Consider the following 22,307-nt stretch of genomic DNA (forward strand, 5'->3'; position numbering starts at 1 on the left):
GCTACAGCTCTGATCTGACCCCTAGCCTGGGAACCATATGCCATGAGTGTGGCCACTCCCCGCCCCCCCAGAAAAGAGCAGCTGGAACAGATTCCCCTCTAGCTCAGGTGTCCACAGCACAGATCATCTAAACCAAGACAAGACAGGGGTGGCTTTCCTTGGGTTCATCCTAGTTGGGATTTGCTTAGGGTCTTGAATCTCCATCTAGGTTTGAGAACGTTTCAGCCATTATTTCTCCAAACATGTCCTCAGCCCCACATGCTCGCTCTTCTCCAGGGGCCACGATGAGAGAAACGTGCTGTGTTAATAGTTCTGCGAGTCCCTGAGGTTCGGCTCAGTTGCATCAGTCTGGTTTCTCTCTGTGGCCCGGACTGGGTAATTTCCAGCGTTCTATCTTGAGGTTTGCTGGCAATTTCCTCTGTTGTCTCCATTGTCCTGTGGTGCCATCCACCAAGTTCTGGTTTATCTATTTTTTGCTATAGTATTTTTCAATTCTAAGGTGTTTGGCTCGTCTTTAAATCTTGTATGCCTGCCTTTTCTCAATCGGGTTGAGAATTCCCTAGTTCCTGGTACGGTGAGTGATTTTTTTTGTCGTCTCCTGAACACGTGGGGTAGTATAATACTCGAAACCTTATTTAAATCCTCTCTTTTGTCAGGGCTCCTTTGCCACCCTGGGGGGGATAGAGGGTGCCAACTCACTGCAGTCCTTCGTAGGTATATTCCAACCCTTTCAACCCCATGGGGAGGCCAGGCACAGGGGGAAAGGGAGCTCTGAGGAAGGAGGAGGTAAGACGGTCCAAAGAGTCAAAGAAGGGACACCAGGAGCCAACCTCTGAGCTGGGGCATGAAACAGGACCAGGGCCCAAGAGTCAGGTAAGGAAGGTAAGAGAAGTTCCAGGCACAGGAAGCACGTGCCAAGACATAAATGATCAAAGAAGAGTAGTCACAGAATCTGGGGTGACTCAAGAGTGGTATGACGGGAGGCATCTGTGGGGTGGGGGGCAAGGGTGGTGAGTAAGCGATACACCTTTAAAAAGAGACCCGGACCAGCGTGAGGAAGGCCTGGGAGCGCTTACGTGTCTGCGATCTTTGGGCCCTGGGCAGCGGCGATGGCAAGGTGAGGGTGTGGCCTGATTAGAGTCATGCCACAGGGTGGTAACCCTCAACAGGGGCGGCACCCAAAGGATCAATACAGTCCTGAAGCCATGACTAAGGCACCCTAGACGAGAACACGCTCGGGCCAGTGTTCCGGAGCACATGCCCAAATGCCCCAGGTGACAACCTTTCCCCCACTTAACAGGGCTTGCGGGTGGGGTCCGGACACACATGACTGGCGCTGTGTCTGATGCAATGATGCGAAAGAGGAAGGCAGCCAGGGGAGCTGGATCCATGAAAGCATGACTCGGCAAGAATCAGGCAGAAGAGCGAGCTAGCATCACTCAGCACAAGTGGAGCTGACAAAGCCCCAGAGGCGCTGACCCCCAGAGCTGCAGCCGGTCGGGACGGCCAGGCGGCCTTGTTTCTATCAGCCTCTCTGGGGCCTTGGCCACATGGCCTTACGTCCAAGTGGGGCAAACCCACAGATCCCCTAAGCCCTTGGTAACATACTCTGGGGCATTCTGAGGGTACAGCTTAGTAACACGACTCCGAGTTGGCCCCGGGCAATTTATGGGCACAAGGGACTTCGCGGGAGGTCAGTGAGATAATACAAGAAACTATATAATAGATAATAGAAAAAACTGATCTCCGGCCCCCTATTCCTGGCACAGAGCTCCCCAAACCCTTGAACTCTCCTAAGCGTTACGAGCATAGGCGCATCCTTTGTTTGAATGCAGCTCTGGGTGGGCTTCATGGGGTCTGGTTACCAGAAGGACCAGACCCCATGAGAAAGCTTGGAGTCTGCAGCCCCTGCCCCCACCCCCTCCTCCAGAGAGGGGAGCCCAGCTGAAAATGGAGGAAAAGACTGACCACACCTACATGAGGAGGCCTCCTAAAATCCCGGAAATATGGATTCGGAGAGCTTCCAGGTTGGAGACATCCACGTGCTGGGAGGGTGACCCTAACTCCACGCAGACAGAAGCTCCTGGGCTCAGGACCCTCCCAGACCCTCCTGGCCTACGAACCTCTCCATTGGGCTGTTTACCTGTAGCCTCCATCACAGGCTTAATACGATCAACGTGTTTATCAGTTTGATCTCAGTTATGATAAACCGCTAAACGCGTTTTCCCGAGTTCTGTGAGCTGCTCTTGCAAATGAATCAAACCCGAGGCGGGGGGGGGGGGGGGCTGTGGGAACCCCCACTTACGGCCGATTGGACAGGAGCACAGGTGACAACCTAGACTTGCGACTGGCATCTGCAGTGGGGGTGGGGTCAGTCTCCAGGGCTCAGCCTCACTTGTGGGATCTGACTCACAGGTGACAGTGCCTCAGGTGAGGTAGACTGTAGGACACCCAGCTGGTGGCACAGACTTCTTGGGTCAGAAGTGTTGTGCGGGTGGTCACAGTGAGAGAGTAAAGAAGGGACCCAGGAGGAAGGACTGGGCTTTTCTAAGCCAAGTTCATACGGCTCATCCTTCTGATCCCTCCTTTGTCTTCGTTAGCCTTGATGAAATGGGTTACTTACCTTGGCTTACTCGAGTTCTGGGCACGCCTGCTCTGAAGCCAGCTTCTGCCTCCAGCGCACCATCAGGAGTACGGGGCGACAGTCTGATGAGAACCCCTGGGGGCCATCGGAGCCCCCCACTGCCTGCCTCTGGCAGAGCACGTTACCATTCACCTGGCATATCCAGCTGGCACATCCACACGGAATGCCTGAGGCACAGGTGCGGCCGCCTCCCCTTTACGGAAGAGAACAGGACCCCCCTGCAGCAACCCTGAGCTCAGGCCTGTTAGCAGAGTTACAAACGGGCTCCATGCCGAGCATTAGAGACCACCCGGGACACCAGCAGAGAGGGCCCTGGAACGGGCTGGCCCCCAAACACGTCCTGGGAGAAGCTGCAAAGGGACAGAGAGGTTTACCCTGAAGAGGAGGTTCCAAGGCAGCGGAACCCTTCTCTGGGTTGTCATAGAAGACAGAGGAGCGCAGACGTGGAAACGAGGACAGAGAGCCACATTCTCCAAGAAGAGCCTTCTGACAAAGGCGCTTAGAAAGAGAAGGAGCTGATGAGAGGCAAGCCTCGGCCCCCATTGCTGGAGCTGTGTTCACACAAGGCGGGGGAACCAGGGCTTAAGGGCAGAGTGCCTGCCACCCCAGGCGCCTGGGACACAGACCTGCCAAACTAAGGATGGTTACACCGAAGCGGCTGATTGGTGACAATGACAGAAAGAAAACCCCTAGTTTCTGACCTGAGTTAATACGTCAGCACTGACCCTCGGACCTTCTGTCCCTGAGCCCTTGCAAATGCACGCTTATATGCATGCGTGCACACACACACACACACAATTTCCAGTTTACATTAAACAGGAACTATGGAAAGTAAAGGCAGACAATGACACAGGGATACGTGCTCCACCGCACCGCCTAAGGACTCAGGAAAGAGGAAGAGAACCAGGGAGGCTCGGGGCAGACGCTGAAAGGGCAAGGAAAGGGAAGTACGAACTCTTTTGAATTAAGAAACGGGTTCCAAGAACGGTCCGTGCTTCCAACGGAGCTGGGCTTTTGGCTTTGAGGGGGAGCATCTTCAGGGGTCACTAAGGCTCTCAGCCCCCCAAGCCCACCGTCATCCCATCTGCATCACGTCGTTTCCAACTCAGCTCAGTCTGCAGAGACAACAGTGCTGGTCCCTGATGGCAGGTCACTGCTCCTTCTGGCCACAAGAGGGAGGACTGGGGTCTAAACCCTGGCAGAGAAGGCACCTGGACCGGGGACTCACCGCCTCCCACCCCCTTCTCACCCTGGGTATCTTAAATGCCGAGAGGTCAGGTCTGAGGCAGGCTACCCTCGGAGTTGTTTTCTCTCTAGCGTCATCCTGCATCCCCCCCCACATATGTGATATCCACTTGCCTACATACACACATGAAAAGCAGATCAAATGTATTCTGTTTTGTAAACCAGTTTTTAGGTTGCCAGAGGATCCTTTATAATGATATTTCCTGCTCATGTGGGACTTTGATGGGCCTCACAGACCACTGATTCGATGTACCATTATTTCATTACTTTCCTACTCTGTGTTTAGTGAAAAAAAAATTTTTTTTTTTTTCTCTTTCAGCCGCCCCTGTGGTATATGGAAGTTTCCCGGCCAGGGGCTGAATCAGAGCTGCAGCTGCAACCTGTGCCACAGCTGTGGCAACGCTGGATTCTTAACCCAACTGGGCCAGGCTGGGGATCGAACCAGCGCCTCCACAGAGACAAGCCAGATCACTGAACCCACAGTGCCGTAGCGGGAACACCTATTAAAGAGAAGGCACCTGGACCGGGGACTCACCGCCTCCCACCCCCTTCTCACCTGGGTATCTTAAATGCCGAGAGGTCAGGTCTGAGGCAGGCACCCTCGGAGTTGTTTTCTCTTAGCGTCTCCTGCATCCCCCCCCACATATGTGATATCCACTTGCCTACATACACACATGAAAAGCAGATCAAATGTATTCGTTTTGTAAACCAGTTTTAGGTTGCCAGAGGATCCTTATAATGATATTCCTGCTCATGTGGACTTTGATGGGCCTCACAGACCACTGATTCGATGTACCATTATTCATTACTTTCCTACTCTGTTGGTTTAGTGAAAAAAAAAAAATTTTTTTTTTTTCTCTTCAGCTGCCCTGCGGTATATGGAAGTTTCCCGGCCAGGGGCTGAATCAGAGCTGCAGCTGCAACCTGTGCCACAGCTGTGCAACGCTGGATTCTTAACCCAACTGGGCCAGGCTGGGGATCGAACCAGCGCCTCCACAGAGACAAGCCAGGATCACTGAACCCACAGTGCCGTAGCGGGAAACACCTATTAAGGATTTTTTTCATCACTAAAATCGTATAGGCCACCAGGGGGAAAGCGAGGAGAAAGACCCCGGCCTGGTGAGCAGAAGTACACGATCCGGTCAAGGAAACACAGAAGATCCCACGGTCAACATGTGAGAAATGCTATGAAACCAGTGTCTGGGAAGTGCCGCGGGGACAGAGAGAAGGGAGAGGTGAGCAGCTGCCCAGGGAGATGCGGGCACACGCCACACACGGCGATTCTGGCAGAGCTGTTTCCAATCCCTCACTCTGAGTAACAGGTACCAGGGTGCCCCACATAAGCTGGCACCTGGCTGGCACTTTTGGGGCACACGTCACTGTCTCCGCTGCTCTATGTGGGAGTTACTATTATCGCGAATGGTAACTGCCAGCGCTCAAGTAGGTTGAGAGGTTTGCCTGAGGTCACACAGCGGTAGTAGAGCTTGAGTTAAAATGTGTGTCTGCTACTAAGCCCCATTCTGATCCCCCCTAAATAATATTAAGAGAAGCATCCACGAAAAGCTTTTGCTTTAAAAAAAAAAAAATCCTTAAGTTCTTGACTCAATTTGAATGTTTATAACTCTTGACGTATGCACTGCTTCCAAAGAAGATAACTTCGGGCAGACTGACCAGGAAGAAAACAGAAGAATAAACTACCGATACAAGGAATGAGAAGGCGGATAGCCCCAGATTCTACACATGCTGAAAGGTAAGTGGGACACGACCAACAACCTCATGTCAACGTTTGGTAACTTAGAGGAACTGGACACATTCCTTAGACCTGAACCATCAGAACTCACTCAGAGGAGCTAAGAGTTCTCTCAAAGAATTCAAATTAGTGGTTTAAAACCTTCACCAAAAGTGAACCCCACGAACAGACAGCTTTGCTGGTTGAAAATTCTTTTTTTTTTTTTTTCTTTTTGGTGCCACACTCGCAGCATATGGAGCTTCCCAGGCTAGGGGTCTAATTGGAACTACAGCTGCCAGTCCACGCCAGAGCCACAGCAATGCCAGATTCAAGCCGAGCCTGTGACCTACACCACAGCTCACAGCAAGGCCAGATCCTTAACCCACTGAGCAAGGCCAGGGATCAACGTGCAACCTCATGGTTCCTAGTCGAATTAGTTTCTGCTGAGCTACAATGGGCACTCCTTTGCTGGTGAAAATTCTATCAAACATTTAAGAGTTCTTGCTGTAGGTGCCAAGGGTTAAGAGTCCAACTATAGCAGCCTGGGTAACTGGGAAGATGTGGGTTCAGTCCCTGCCAGTGCAGTGAGTTAAAGATCTGGCATGGCTGTAGCTGTGGCAGAGGTCACAGCTGTGGCTCAGAGTCAATCCCTGGCTTGGGAAATTCTTTAGAAGACAGAAGACTTCCCAACTCTTTTATGAGGCCTGTATTATCCTGATACCAAAACCAGACAGAAAGAGTACAAAAAAGAACACTACAGACCAACTGCCTTCATGAGCACAGACGCAAAAAATCTTTTTAAAATATCAGCCAATCCGGAGTTCCCGTCATGGCTCAGTGGTTAACCCGACTAGCATCCGTGAGGAGGTGGGTTCGATCCCTGGCCTCGCTCAGTGGGTAAGGATCTGGCGTTGCCATGAGCCTGTGATGTAGGTTGCAGACACAGCTCAGATCCTGCATTGCTGTGGCTGTGGCGTAGGCCAGTGGCTACAGCTCCAATTGGACCCCTAGCCTGGGAACCTCCATATGCCTCGGGTGCCGCCCTAAAAAGACCAAAAAATAAATAAAAATAAATAAAACATTAGCCAATTAAATCAAGCACTATGTAAAAAGGATACTATGTCATGATCAAACGGAGTTGTCTCTAGCAATACTAGGTTAGTTCAATATCCAAACATCGTTGTAATTCGCTACATCAACAGGCCTTAAAAAAAACCCCATGTGATCATCAACAGATGGAGAAATCGCATCTGATCATTCATTCATCATGATGAAAAAACCCAGCACACTAGGAATGACAGGGCGCTTTATCGACCTGATAAAGAGTCACAGATGTTATTTCAATAACAGTATCTACCTCACTGGGTTACTGTGAGGATTCAACAAGCTGAACCTGTAAAGGGTTTAGAGCAGTGCCTAGCACAGAGTATGTGCTATGATAAACGTAGCTGTTAGCCCTATAGAAACTGAAAGATAAGAAGTAAAAAATAAAAAGGATAAAGTACCCGCAGCCAAGAAAAAGTAACACAGGGGAATCGCAGACCAAATACTGAATGAGCAGAGCCGGACACAGCAGAGAAGCTTGTATGATTCCATGATTCCATTTATAGTTGAACTTCAGGAAAAGGCAAAAGCAATCTATGGGGACAAGAGCTCAGATCAGGGATGGAAACCCCGTGAAATCAGATTGTTACGATCATTATACAACCACAGATGTGATAAATTCACTTGAGTAATAAATAAAGAAAAAGAAAAAAAAAAGAGCTCGGATCAGTGGTTACCTTTGGGTCAAGGGTCACGAGTGGGGGAGGAGGCACAAGGGAAGCTTCTGCCGTGCTGGTCAATGTGCAGTGTCTTGTCTGCAGTGGAAGGTACAGGGGGAGTTACATAAAATTCATCAAGGTCAACATTAAAAATAGTGCACTTTACCGAATGTAAGTTCCACTGCAAAATATCCGCAACCTAACAGCATAGGTACCATGCCTCAGTGATGTAGAAATATTTATGCAAGAGTATATATAAGAGGATAAATGAAAGGATCCCCAGAATATGATCTCTGGGGTGAGAGTTTCATTTTTTTTTTCCCCACTTTATTTCTAGTGCACTACTTGCTTCTTTTAAAACAATGGGTGTGCACTCTTTACCTAATCAGAAAAATACATGTATTTTTTCTTTTTCGGGCCGCTTCTCCGGCATATGGAAGCCCCCAGACTAGGGGTTGAATCAGATCTGCAGGCGCTAACGTACACCACAGCCACAACCACGCTGAGATCTGACCCACATCTGGGACCTATGTCACAGCTCGAGGTAATGCAGGATCCCTAACCCACTGAGCAAGCCAAGGATCAAACTCGCATCCTCATGGAGACTAGTCGGGTTCTTAACCCACTGAGCCACAATAGGAACTCCAGAAAAACATTTTTTTTTGTCTTTTTCTTTTGTTGTTGTTGTTGTTGCCATTTCTTGGGCAGCTCCGCGGCATATGGAGGTTCCCAGGCTAGGGGTCGAATCGGAGCTGTAGCCACCGGCCTATGACAGAGCCACAGCAACGCGGGATCCGAGCCGCGTCTGCAACCTACACCACAGCTCACGGCAACGCCGGATCATTAACCCACTGAGCAAGGGCAGGGACCGAACCCGCAACCTCATGGTTCCTAGTTGGATTCGTTAACCACTGCGCCACGACGGGAACTCCAGAAAAACATTTTTAAAGCTGTTTTCTTATGGAAAAAAAAAAAGCCCAGACTCTTGGGTCTAGTGGCTCTCTTCTCGGACTGTGCCTCCCCCTGAGCTCAGCACGGCGCGTACCAGTCTCACATTGGATGCTTGGGTTTCCCATCCCAAGTCATGGAACGCTATGCAACAGTTACAAAACAGTTACATGGAACCCACGGTGCTCGCAACTGCAAGACTGCCAAAATGCATTAAATCAAAAAGAAAGCTATATTCTCATTACACAACCCTTAATGAAATAAAAGCAAAAGTATGTATTTCCCTAGAAAAATGATCCAAGAGGATATACACATACAACAGTGATTTCCTGAAGGAAATGTCTACGACTGGGACCTTTGCTTGGTCTGGTCTTTGAAATGAGACGGTTGGTATTCATGTGTTAGTTCTGACACGAGACATGGGGGCTGGATTTCTTGATGAAGAAGGGAGGTACGAGTATGGGAAGGGAGATCGGAACAAATGCTGTGGGATGGACTGAAACAGGAACTGTCAGTATACACCACGCTTTCTAACTGTATAAAGACAGACTTAGAAGTGTGTGTGTGTGTGTGTGTGTGTGTGTGTCTATTTTCTAGTTTTATCTGCTGCGAGGGCCTAGAAGCAATGATACCCCAGGAGCAAGGAGCCATCTAGCACCTAAATCTTGGCTTCTAAACACCGTTTTCCATCAAAGGGACCCCAACCAGGGCTCCTTGGAGAAACGGCTGACTCATTTCTCCAAGGGCACAAAGAGTAGTGGATGAACCCGGATCACCTTGCTGTGCCCGGGGAGGGAGGGGCTTGACGGATGACAGGGACAGGTCTCAAGGACACAGGCGTCTGTCCACCTGAAGGGTCCCCACTGGGAAATCTGGGACAATTCGAGCATCAAACTAAATACCATCGGCGGGAGTTCCCGTCGTGGCGCGGAGTTCCCATCGTGGCACAGTGGTTAACAAATCCAACTAGGAATCATGAGGTTGCGGGTTTGATCCCTGCCCTTGCTCAGTGGGTTAACGATCCGGTGTTGCTGTGAGCTGTGGTGTAAGTTGCAGACACGGCTTGGATCCCGCGTTGCTGTGGCTCTGGCGTAGGCTGGCAGCTACAGCTCCGATTCAGCCCCTAGCCTGGGGATCTCCATATGCCACAGGAGCGGCCCAAGAAACAGCAAAAAATAATAATAATAATAATAAAAATAAATAAATACCATCGGCGACAGATTATAACCCATAGGATAAAAGAATAACATGAGTCGATACTGATATAAATACATAAATGAACACACACGGACGTGAGGAGGGAAACGTCTTCCCTGGCACAGAGTGCAGCTAACAAGTGGAGAGGGAGTGAAGGACTCTGAAAATGACCAACGGGCAACAAGCATGGTAATAACTGATGCTGACGAGAATCAGCAACACGCTAAAACTTGGGGGTGCAAGTGTGATGAGAAACACGCTGATCACATCCAAAAGAGAAGAACCTGGTGGCAGAGAACCTGGCTGACACCATAAACAAGGGCAACAATCAAAGTCCAAGGGAGAGGGCACAGTGACATCACCGGCCACCTGCCACGGTGCTCTCAGGACAAAAACTCCACTTCCATGATATTTCGGCCAAAGACATATACGCTGAACCTCATCATGAGGAAACATCAGACAAATTACGCGGAGGGACATTCTATAAAGGGAGAGCCTGACTTTTTGAAAAATGTCAAGGTCCCGAAGGATAAAGAAAGACGGAGGCGCCTCAGATCCAAGGAAGTTAAGGAGTGTTTACAGCTCAATGCAATCTTGGACTAGAAGCGGGGTTGGGGTGGGGGACTGGGGGTAGATTTTTTCTTTGGCTCTAAAAGACCTTAGTGGCAAATCGGAACGTATGCATGATCTCTTGCAACCTGATGTGTAAATAAATAAGTATATTTTCCTTCCGTATTTTTTTTTGTCTTTTTTCCTTTTCTAGGGCCACTCCCACGGCATATGGAGGTTCCCAGGTTAGGGGTTCAATCGGAGCTGTAGCTGCCAGCCTACACCAGAGCCACAGTGACGCGGGATCCGAGCCACGTCTGCAACCTACACCACAGCTCACGGCAACGCCGGATCCTTAACCCACTGAGCGAGGCCAGGGACCAAACCAACAACCTCATGGTTCCTAGTCGGATTCGTTACCACTGCGCCACGATGGGAACTCCTCTTTCCGTATTTTAATCATTTTATTTGGCAAGCCAAATACCCTCAACTACTTTTGAAAAAAGTCACCAAAATATGATTTCTCATTAAACATATAAGATTATAAAAAAAAAATCTGAATAAGTGCTATGATGTGACAATACAGTATGTCAATGTTAATTTCCTAGTATGGATTATTATAGTATGGCTAAGGAAGAAAATGCCCTTGAACTTTAGAAACACTGAAGTACTTAGGGGTAAATGAGCACCATATGTGCAACTTAGTCGCAATGAGGTCAAGAGAAAACACAATTAAGAGAGAGAGAGAGAGAGAGGAGAGAAGGGTTCCCATATGGCTCAGTGGGTTACAGCCCGATCAGTATCCACGAGGATGCGGGTTTCATCCCTGGCCTCGCTCAGTGGGTTAAGGATCTGGCATTGCTGTGGCTGTGGTACAGGCTGGCAGATGCAGCTCTGATTTGACCTCTAGCCTGGGAACTTCCATATGCTGCAGGTGTGGCCCCAAAAGCACACACACACACAAAAAAAAAAAAAAAAAGAGAGAGAGAGAGAGAGGCAAGTGCTGCGAGGATGTGAATAAAAGAGAAGCCTTATACACTGCTTACGAAACGGAAATTGGTGCAGCCACTGTGGAAAACAGCATGGAGGGGCCTCAAAAAATCAAAAATAGTGAGTTCCCGTCGTGGCGCAGTGGTTAACGAATCCGACTAGGAACCATGAGGTTGCGGGTTCGGTCCCTGCCCTTGCTCAGTGGGTTAATGATCCGGCGTTGCCGTGAGCTGTGGTGTAGGTCGCAGACGCGGCTCGGATCCTGCGTTGCTGTGGCTCTGGCGTAGGCCGGTGGTACAGCTCCGATTTGACCCCTAGCCTGGGAACCTCCATATGCCGCAGGAGCGGCCCAAGAAATAGCTAAAAAGACCAAAAAAAAAAAAAATTATAAAAAAATAAATAAATAATCAAAAATAAAACTACCATATGGTCCAGCAATTCCACTTCTGGGTATTTCTCCAGAGAAAATAAAAACACAAATTTTTAAATACATGCACCCCTATGTTCATCGGAGCATTATTGGCAACAGCCAAGCTACGGAAGCAACCTAAGTGCCCATCCATAGACAAATGAAGAAAGATATGGTGTATGTATAAAAGGGAAAATTACTCAGCCGTAAAATGAAACCTTGCCATTGGCCACGACGTGGATGGACCTAGAAGGTATTACACTAAGTGAAATAAGTCAGACAGAGAAAGACAAGTGCTATAAGATTGCACTCATATGTGGAATCTAAAGAAGAAAAAAAAAAAAAAACAATAGAAAACAGACTCACAGATACAGAGAACAAACAGGTGGTTGCGGTGGTTGCCGGAGGGGAGTGGAATAGGGAAATGAATGAAATTAATGAGGGAAATTAAGGGGAACAAACTTCCAGTTACAAAACATCTGAGTCATGGAGGCGAAATGTAAAGCATGGGGACTAGAGCCAACAGTGTAATAACTCTGTACGGTGACCGAGGGTGAGCAGACTTGGCCTGGTGATCATTCTGTGATGCAGGTGCCAAGATGGGCACCTGGAACTAACATAGAGCTGCATGTCAATTACGCTTCAATTTCAAAAAAAAAGGGAGCGGGAGAGGATAAACATAGCAAAATTTTAATATCTGGGGACCTGTTGTAAGGAGTCTTCAAAAATTCTTTGCGCTATTTTTGTAACTTTCCTGTCAATCTGAAACAGTTTGAAAACTAAGAAGTTGTAGTAGTTCCCGTTGTGGCTCTTCCGGTTAAGGATCTGACGCTGTCTCTGTGAGGATGCGAGTTTGTTCCCTGGCCTCGCTCCATGGGTGAAGGATCTGAGGCTGCCAGAAGCTGCAGTGTGGGGTGCAGACGAGGCTTGGATCTGGCGTTGCTGTGGCTGTGGCGTCGGCCGGCGGCTGCAGCTCTGATTCGCCCCCTAGCCTGGGAACCTCCATATGCTGCAGGTGCAGGCATAAAAAGAATAAAAAAAAAAAAAAAAACAGTAACTAAAAGTTAAAAATAAATACATGCTTGCTGGAGAAAATATGCTAAGTTTAAGAACATAAAGGAACACCTAGTTGTTTTTGTCCCACCTGCGTTTTACATGTACATTATATAAAACACATTTATTTTTAACATTATCACTTTGAGACTACATATAATTTTGTCCTGCTGTCTTCATTGATTGAGTTGTGAACATTATAAAATCTCAAATGTTCTTCTAGCCTATGAATATAGGAGCAGTTTGCTGGATATTTCTATTATAAACAACACCATGGTAAACATGAAGACTGATCCCTTTTCAAGAGAAATCTTTGTGCACCTCTGCTTATTTTCTCAAAAATAGAGTTTCTTAATATATCTCAGAAATATTTCCCAATCAAAGGGAGTATTTTAAAGACTCCTGACTGACTGTCTAATTATTTTCCAAAAGCAATTTATTTTCAATGTTTCTCTGCAGCCTTCTTTCCCTCTCTAAGGCACATTGCTAACCTGGAGAGTACGCCAGCGAGTCCATAAGCCCGGGAAGGAAACGGGGCCGGGGCCGGGGGGGGGTGGGGGTGCGAGACCCCCACCTAAATACAAGAATCCATCAGCGCCCAGGAAGGTAAGGACACCTGTGCCCAGAAGGGCGGACGAAGACAAGAAACTGCAGAGATGGATGTACAGACGGACGGGGCCCTTCCAACCATGGAAAGCGCGCCGGTCGATGAGACCCTCTGTGCTACTAAGTGGGAAAGGTGTACGGCCGGAGGTGACGGCCTGGGTCACAACCACACACCAGCCTGGGGACCCGCAAGTTCCACCTCTGGGCTGTCTGGCTGCGGACTCACCCATCACCTGCTCCTTGAGACCTTGAGCCAGACCGTCAAGGCAGGGCAGCGGGCGACTCGGAAAGCAGGCAGCAGGGTCCTGGGAAAGCACATCTCGATACTCACGCACACCATTTGTGCCTGAAAACGCATCACACGTTTAAACTTATGCCCTGACATGTACACACACGCGAATCGTGAAATCTGAGCCTCGGTGTCTTCATCTATAAACAGGGTTGATGGTACCATCTCACAGGGGCGGTTGCTGACATTATGTGAGACAACAGAGGTGCCCAGTGTGACACCTGCGGAAGGAAAGGTGACAACCACAACTCTGTCTTGCGCCCTGTCTTCTGGGTGTGCTACAACCAGGAGGACACAGGTAAGGGGCAGACACTACAGCTCTGGCCCTCGAAGCCAGTCCAGGTGACTCCTCAAACTCCTGGATCTGGAGAGCCTCCCCAAAAGCTCTGGAGAAATGGGACCTTTGCTGAGACGAAAGACAACCCCCAGCGCTGTCCCATCCCCGCAGCCTGCCTTGCGGCTGAGATGCAGTGGAGGGACCACCCCGCCTCCCACAGCAGGAGCACGTGGAGTTTCCACTCATCGTCCCTCGGCCACTCTCGATGGGCCCACCTCGACTTCTAACAGCGAAGCCTTAATTTAGCTCTGGGGCCCGAAGCTGATGCGATGATACAAGTTCTCAGAGTCATAGGCTGACAGGCGGCAGTGGACAAGGCCCCAGAAGCTACTGTGATGAGACAGGAGAGTGCCTGGCAGAGGGCAGGCCAGAGAGAGCTCGGAAGTTCTGAAATGACTTGAAAAGTCACAGCAACGGCCTCTGGGCTTTAAGAACACCCAGCTCAGCGTGTTCCTGGCGTGGCTCAGTGGTTAACGAATCCGACTAAGAACCATGAGGTTGTGGGTTCGATCCCTGGCCTCGCTCAGTGGGTTAAGGATCCGGCGTTGCCGTGAGCTGTAGTGTAGGTTGCAGACTCAGCTTGGTTCCCACATTGCTGTGGCTCTGGCGTAGGCTGGTGGCTACAGCTCTGATTAGACCCCTAGCCTGGGAACCTCCATATGCCACGGGAGGAGCCCTATCAAAAGACCAAAAAAAAAAAAAAGAACACCAAGGTCAGGACACTGAACATCCGCCAAACCTGGGAGGCCCCTCGGTCCCCATTTTTCTGCCACCAGCAGATGGGGTCGGCGTAGCCCCCGCAAACGTCCACCGGCCAGGATGGAAAGACAGTGGCCCCTCTACCCGCATTCATCTGTTTGCTCTGGCATGAAGAGCAGCCTGGACTTGCTTCAAACCACCTTAGCAGGAAAATAAAACCAAACAAAACCCTGCCTACCCCTTATTCCTTCACGACGACAGTGCTGCGTCACATTTCCAAAGGTCCCGGGTCTATGAAGCCCTGAGGAAAGGGAGTAACTCCTTTTGCGTCTGCTGCTGACTCCTGGACTCCTACGTTTCCACCACATCAGAGGAAAGCAAGACCACTTTCCAAAAATAACTGAATTTCGACTAAACTCATGACCTTTCTAATTAGAAGCTCTTTCACAGAGAAGAGGCCACAGCATTGAGGGGGGCAAAGTGGCCCCATCTTTTCTTTGAGTTCTCTCTAGTCCACTGTGTTACCAAACAGAAATGCTGGGGCAGAAGGATGCAGGGAACAGGATGGGGGACTTGGGAGGAGCTCAGAGAACCAAATTTGGGGACGGGTTTTAGCCTCACTTTAGCAAATTACTCCTCACCGAGCCTTAGCCAACTAGGGGGGCTACGCGGTTTTTGCACAAATGATGCCCGTTGACACATTACCCAGGTAACACAGAAATGCTGATGGCGACGTTGATTTTTTTTTTTTCTTTTTAGGGCCACACCCGCAGCATATGGAGGTTCCCAGGTCAGGGGTCAATTCAGAGCTACAGCTGCTGGCCTACACCACAGCTCACAGCAACGCCAGATCCCCAACCCACTGAGCGAGGCCAGGGATGGAACCTGCATCCTCATGGATGCTAGTCGGGTTCGTTTCTGCTGAGCCACAACAGGAACTCTGCACTGACCCGTTACACAGTCATTCCCCGTTGCCCAGCTCCTGGCAACTAATCTACTTTCCATCTCCATGAATTTGCCTGTTATGGGCATTTCACATAAATGGAACCATCCAGTAAGTGGCCCTTGGTGACGGGCTTCTTTCACACGGCATCACATGTAGTCAACGTTCATCCGCTGCAGCGTGTACCAGCCCTTTGTCTCTTTTATGGCCGAATAATATGCCATCGTGGAGGTGTTCCTGTCGTGGCGCAGTGGTTAAGGAATCCGACTGGGAACCATGAGGTTGCGGGTTCGATCCCTGGCCTTGCTCAGCAGGTTAAGGATCTGGTGTTGCTGGGAGCTGTGGTGTAGGTCACAGACACGGCTCAGATGTGGCGCTGCTGTGGCTCTGGTGTATGCCGGTGGCTACAGCTCCGATTAGACCCCTAGCCAGGGAGCCTCCACGTGCCATGGGAGCGGCCCTAGAAAAAGCAAAAAGACGAAAAAAAAAAAAATTCCACTATGGACAAACCACATTTTACTTATCAGTTCACTAGGTGATGGATATTTAGGTTGTTTCCCTTCTCGGGCTATTATGAATGATGCTGCTGCATCCACATACAGTGCTTGTTTGAGTACCTGTTTTCGATTCTCCTGGGGAGCTGCCTAGAAGTGGAACTGCTGGGCTATGACGGTAGCTCTATGCCAAACTGTTCAGCACAGCGAACGCAGCACTTCACATCCCCACCGGCAATGTACGAGGGTCCCAATCTCTCCGTAGTCTAACCAACATTCGTTATTTGCTGGGTTTGTTTTTGTTTTAAACACCCACCCCAGCGGGTGTGAAGGGAGATCTCGTCGTGCTTTAGGGTGCGTTTCCCACGGACCAGTGACGCTGGGGATCTTTTTCCTGTGCTCGGTGGCCATCTGCATATCTTTGGGAAAATACCTACTCATGTTCTTCATGCCCTTTTCATTCATTTTTTTCAACTGGGTTGTTTCCCTATTGTTGAGTTACGAGTGTTCTTTATATATTCTAGATAGTTGACCTTTATCAGATAGATAATTTGCAAATACTCTTTCCCATTCTGGGGGTTGTCTTTTTCACTCTCTTGAAAGTGTCCTTTGATGCACAAAAGTTTTTAATTGTGACCGAGTCCACGGCTTAGCTTGGGCTGCGATAACAAGCACCACAGACTAGGTAGCTTAAACAACAAACATTTATTTTTCACAGTTCTGCCAGCTGGGAAGTCTGAGATCCCCAGCAGGCTGGGGACAGCCTGCTGCCTGGCTTAGAGTAGCTGCCTTCTCATATCCTCACCCGGCAGAGGGCACAGAGGAACTAAGCTCTCGTGTCTCTTCTTATAAGGGTATTAATCCCATTCACAAGGCTTTCATGATCTAATTACCAGCCAAAGGCCCCCCTTAATACCATCACACTGGGGGGTTAGGATTTCAACATATGAATTTTAAGGGACTTAAACATTCAGTCCACAACAGTCCAATTGATCTGCTTTTTCTTTTGTTGCTTGTGATTTTGGTGTCCTATCTAAGAAACCACTGCCAAAGCCAAGGTAATGAAGATTAATCCCTATGTTTTTTTTTCTTCTCAGAGTTTTATGGTTTTAGCTCTTAGGGTTAGTCTTTGATCCGCTTTGAGCTGATTTCTGTATATGGTGGGAGGTAAGGGTTCAGCCTCATTTTTTTGCATTTGGATATCCAGTTGTCCCAGCACTATTTTTCCCCTGCCTACCACTCCCCCGCCCCTTTTTGGCCACACTCACAGCATATGGAAGCTCCCAGGCCAGGGATCAAATCTGAGCCGGAGCTGTAGTTTACACCACAGCTGCGGCAATGCCAGATCCCTTAACCCAGTGTGCGGGGCCAGAGATCAAACCCGCACCTCTGCGGCAATCCCAGCCACTGCAGTCAGATTCTTAACCCACCCAGCCACTGTGGGAACCCCCGATGCCCTCTTAACAATATTACGTCTTCCAATCCATGAGCGTGAAGGTCGTGCCATCTGACTGGAAATCTATTTCCTTTCAGCAATCTCTATTTCCTTTGGCAGTTTTCGGTGTAAAACTCTGGCACCTCCTTGCTTACATTCCTAAATATGTTATTCCTCCTGATGCTACGCTAAATAAAACTGTTTTCTTAATTTCTTCTTTGGATTGTTCACTGCTAGGGGAGTAATGGATTTTTAACCACAGGACAAGACGATATCCCTACGTCCAGATGTAAATAATGAAATACATGGGAGAGAAAGAACGACGCTTCCTCACAGTAGACTCCCAACTAATAAATGTAGATGTTAAGAGGAAGAGAGAGAATTACTATTATTAGACAAATAGCACAGTAAGAACGGTGGCAGGTGGAGATCCACCAATGGATGTGGCTCAAGTTAGAGGCCAAAGAGTCCCCGCCGGCGGGGAGGGGGACAGGGAGGCCGGGATTTATAGTCTCAGAGTATCTCCCCCAAGATACTCAGCAACTACAAAGAGAAAAACAGAAGCGTCACAGTGGAGAAACGCTGCCCATGCCAACCTAACCAGAAGGTCAAGGCAGACCTCGCCAGGCATGAGCCCTGAGACAAGGCACAGCAGCAGGGTTCGAGGTGCTCTTGCCACCAAGGTGCAACCCCGCTCCGACCCTGAGAAAGCACTGGTCCAACCCGCGCGCGCGTTGGACATTCGACAACATAACGAACCAGCCCCCTCCAAAAGCAGCCAGGGCACGAAAGGAGAAGGAGCTGGCATGGGGGGGAGGGGACTCCGGAGACACGACCAGCCAGGGCGAGGCGGGGTCCTGGAGCCAAGAGAAGATGAGTGGGAAGGCGGTGAAATTCTACGAAGGGGCTGGTGGACCGGCGGCGGCCAGCAGGGCCCAGCCTGCCCACTTTGTGAAAATAAAACTTAACTGGGACACAGCCATGCTCCTTCGTTTACAGATGAATGTTGCTGAAGCAACAGGGCTGTGTAGTTTCCAGCCCGCAAAGCCTCATAGCTACCATCTGGCCCTTTACAGGAAAAGTCTGGGGACCCCGGGTCTGTAGTTCACAATACTGGACCCTTCCTATCGGCTCCCCAGCCACACCGTATATGCTACCCTCTGCTGCCTGTTCCTGCAGCAGTGTTTTCCCTTGAGAATGTTCCACCCTTTCTTTCTGCAGCCACTGAAGCTGTATCTTCACGGATTAACCCAAGCGCTCTTTCCTCCATAAACCCTTCGCTCCCGGCTTCATGCTCGTGCTAAGCTACGGCCCGTGGCTGCACCTGCCTCGGGTGAGAGTCACTTGCACGTCTGTGTCTCACCTGACTCCGAACTCCTGAAGCTCAGGTTACGGCTTGTTCATCTTTGTACTTCTCCAGCAAGTGCGGACTATCTGGGGACCAGGAGCCGCCATCATCTCCAAGACACCAGTGCTGGGCCCTGCTGGAGAGAGAAAGGCCTGCCAGGGCCTCATCAGCACCAAGCAGGAGGCGGGCACGGGGACCAGCACCGACCCCACATCCATCGCCTGCCCAGTACCACGCCAGGTACTCTATCCAAGCTCTTTGATTCTTAGGATAAGCTTGTTTCGATAAATATTATTTCACTCGTTTTACAGACACAGACTCAAAGACCTAAGGGACCAGCAAATTACTGAAGGTCCTTCAGCCAGCAACTCAAAGAGGGCGATTTAAGGGCCACTTGAGACCCTCTGTCACCTCCTGTAGCAACCCTAGCCATCACTGGCTGCCCACAGACGAGCAAGGGGTGGCCCAACTCCTGGCTCACAACGGTCTCAGCTGGTTCTCTCTTTTTTTTTTTTAAAGGGCCACACCTGCGGCATATGGAGGTTCCCAGGATAGGGGTCAAATTGGAGCTATAGCTGCCGGCCTACGCAACGCGGGCTCCAAACCGTGTCTGGGACCCGCACCTCAGCTCACGGCAACGCCAGATCCTTAACCCACTGAGCAAGGCCAGGGATGGAACCCACGTCCTCATGGATATTAGTCAGGTTCGTTACTGCTGAGCCACAACGGTAACGACCCGGCTGGGTCTCAGGCTGGTCGGTCGCCCAGTAGCGGGCTGTGCCATTCAGCAAAGACTGAGGGTCTGGCGGGACGGGGAGGACCAGCAAACGGCACAGCGCTGCTGTGGGCAGCAGCCCCGCAGTGATGGACACGGTGACGGAAGACTGCCCGACAGAGTCATGGGCATCTGCTTCCCGAGAGGCCAGGCTTCATCACGAGGTCAGGCCGGGCTGCTCTCAGGCTCGGGCTCCGGATGGCATTGTTTTGGCTCCCGGCTCTGCCTGCACTGCACCTTGACGTTAGGCACGCATTAAAGGCCAGGGTGGATCAAGGGAGTGTGAGCACCGACGGGAGGTCACCTCCGCGATCTCTGTGGGGTCACACGGTGCTTTTCCATTGTAGGGCTTTGGCGGGGAGGGGGGGGGTCATTCAGAGTTCACAACATGAACGCGTGGGGAAGAACCAGACCCCAGGGGACAGAGGGCCCTTGCACTGCAAAAGCGCCGTGACAATCACGCCACGCCAGGCCGCTGCCTGCTGAGGTTTTCACTGCCCAACCGCCTTCTCTTAGGAGGTAGCGAGACAAAATGCGGGTCTGACATGATGCTGTCACTCGGGACAGGTACACGCGGTCACTCAACAGGCTCCCCGAGGCCGAGGTGGACACTCCCGCTGAAGACAGGGCTGCATGGCTGCAGCAGAGGGGTGGCACTGGGGTTCCTGGGCCCAGGCCGTGGCTTCCTGAAGGAAAAGACGCCCGCATCGCAGAGCACGCCTGCAGGCGGGGCAGTGCTCCAGGCCACGGTACTGAGCAAAGGCGGCCTCCTCCAGAGCCCCGTCCGACGCCCCCGCTGACGCAATGCCCAAGTTTCTGTGTCCCCCAGTGCAGGCCCTGTGCCTCTTGCTGGGCTCCTGGCCTCCATGAGGGGACTCGGCTTATGTTCAAGCGGCTTTTTTCCTTGTGATGCCCCCGTCTCATAATATAACTTGCAGGGCTGCTGCGATGGGGAGAAGACAGGGTGGGATGAGCCCCAGCTTTAGGCCCGAGGTGACACATGCCGCCCCTCCTCACAGACCCTTAGCTGAGGGGAACGGCAAGAGGGCTCAGGAAGGGGGCGGGGGAGGGCTCGGAACTCCGCCCCGAGCGGGAAACGTGCCGCAGGCCTGCACAACTCCCGCCGGGTGACGGGGACTCGGTAGCATTCCTAGTGGGAGCCTAGCTGCTCAAAGACTCAAGATGGAGAAATCGGATTTTTACAAACGGAGGTAACATTCCCAGCCCCTGAGGTCACCACCTCAAAGTGGACAATTGCTGGTTTTTCAGTATGTTCACCCACCGTTCAAGCAGCACCACTAACTGCACAAAGCCACACCGGGCTCCCTATCTAACGGCTGGATGACCGAATCCACCAAAGTACTCTGGATCCTTCTCACTCCCCACTTGAGCTGAGAGCACTGAAACACAACCCGTGGTGCCCTCTGAGGACTCCTGACTCTGCCAAGGTCACCCACTAAGGGGCAAGGAGCCCAGCCAGGCTTTCCAACTCTTACGGCCAAAGGGCTGGCCACGGCGTGGGGCAGGCACCAAAGAGCCTCAGGGCCTCCACTGTGGACGGTTGGCTTCTCACCTCTGGCAAAGGAGCTCTCCCCACTCGCGCTCCTGGATTCTCCCACTCACTGCCACCCCGCCCCAATCAAATGCATCACTCTGGGCCTACCCTCCTGCCCCCAACCCCCGGAGATCCGCCCTTACAGGGAGCCTAAAGTTCACTGCCTTTACCCCAGTGGGTCCCAGGAAGGGTGACCTTCTGCCCTGGCCCAAGCCATCTTCACCCTGTAGGACTTGTCCACACACAGGAGTGGGCCCGGCACCTCTCAGGGCCAGGTACACACAGGTGCCTTACAAAGGCCAGCTGAGCATGGAGGCTGCCGCCCCAGCCTTACTCAACAGCCCTTACAGGAGGCCCCGGGGAAAAGTGCTTCTTGGGATAAGCCGGTGGGCTTCCCTTTTTCAGTCACATTTGCTCTGCAATTCCATCCTTCTCTCCTTGCCTTCCGGGAAGCTCTGAGGTGAATGTTATGCCCCATCACAATGGTTTCCCTTGACTGTTTTTGGTACAATCACCTGCCTCCCCAGGGCCTTCTCTCAATGATCGGTTCTTTCCACAGTTTCTGGCTACGCTCAGGAGGGTGTGAGCCTTGCAATTCAACAAACCTAAATAAAACCCAGTGGAGGAGTTCCCGTTGTGGCGCAGTGGTTAACGAATCCGACTAGGAACCATGAGGTTGCGGGTTCGGTCCCTGCCCTTGCTCAGTGGGTTAACGATCCGGCGTTGCCGTGAGCTGTGGTGTAGGCTGCAGACGCGGCTCGGATCCCGTGTTGCTGTGGCTCTGGCGTAGGCCAGGAGCTACAGCTCCGATTCGACCCCTAGCCTGGGAACCTCCATGTGCCACGGGAGCAGCCCAAAGAAATAGCAAAAAAAAAAAAAACAAAACCCAGTGGAGTCAGGAAACAGCACGGGCCCTGGAGGTAGACAGCCCTTGGTTCGGACCTCAGACATGCCCTCTGCACACCACGGGGCCCCGGGCACAGTGCTTCTCACCCAGCCTCGGTCCCCTCACCAGCCATCCTCACAGCAGGACAACCATCACGTGAGACATCAAATACCTGACAATCAACAGACACTCAGCAGTTACACAAATCCCTTTTACTCACTTGCTTTATTTTTATTTTTATTTTGCTCATTAGGGCCACACCCACGGCACATGGATGTTCCCATGCTAGGGGTCGAACTGGAGCTGCAGCTGCCAGCCTAGGCCATGGCCACAGCCACAACGCAGGATCCAAGCCGTATCTGCAACCTACAATGCAGCTCTTGGCAGTGCCAGAACCTCACTTAACCCACCAA

At 50.9% G+C, this 22,307-nt stretch overlaps 1 protein-coding gene across 4 annotated transcripts in view; it reads right to left on the bottom strand.

Annotated features, from left to right (window-relative positions):
* LOC125127177 (NADPH--cytochrome P450 reductase) overlaps positions 1-22,307 on the bottom strand; it is a 62,130-nt gene that overhangs the window by 30,405 nt on the left and 9,418 nt on the right. Inside the window, exon 1 of one of the 4 annotated variants that reach the window (XM_047779821.1) lies at positions 18,694-18,814. The exons of 2 other annotated variants lie outside the window; for them this stretch is intronic. The gene's annotated coding sequence lies outside the window, so the exon portion shown is untranslated. Of the gene's footprint in view, positions 1-7,399; positions 7,478-18,693; positions 18,815-22,307 lie in introns of those variants that run through there. One more of the 4 variants, XM_047779820.1, reaches the window with a different exon arrangement.

The sequence above is a fragment of the Phacochoerus africanus genome, chromosome 5 (genome assembly GCF_016906955.1).
Source record: "Phacochoerus africanus isolate WHEZ1 chromosome 5, ROS_Pafr_v1, whole genome shotgun sequence".
Lineage (NCBI taxonomy): Eukaryota > Metazoa > Chordata > Mammalia > Artiodactyla > Suidae > Phacochoerus > Phacochoerus africanus.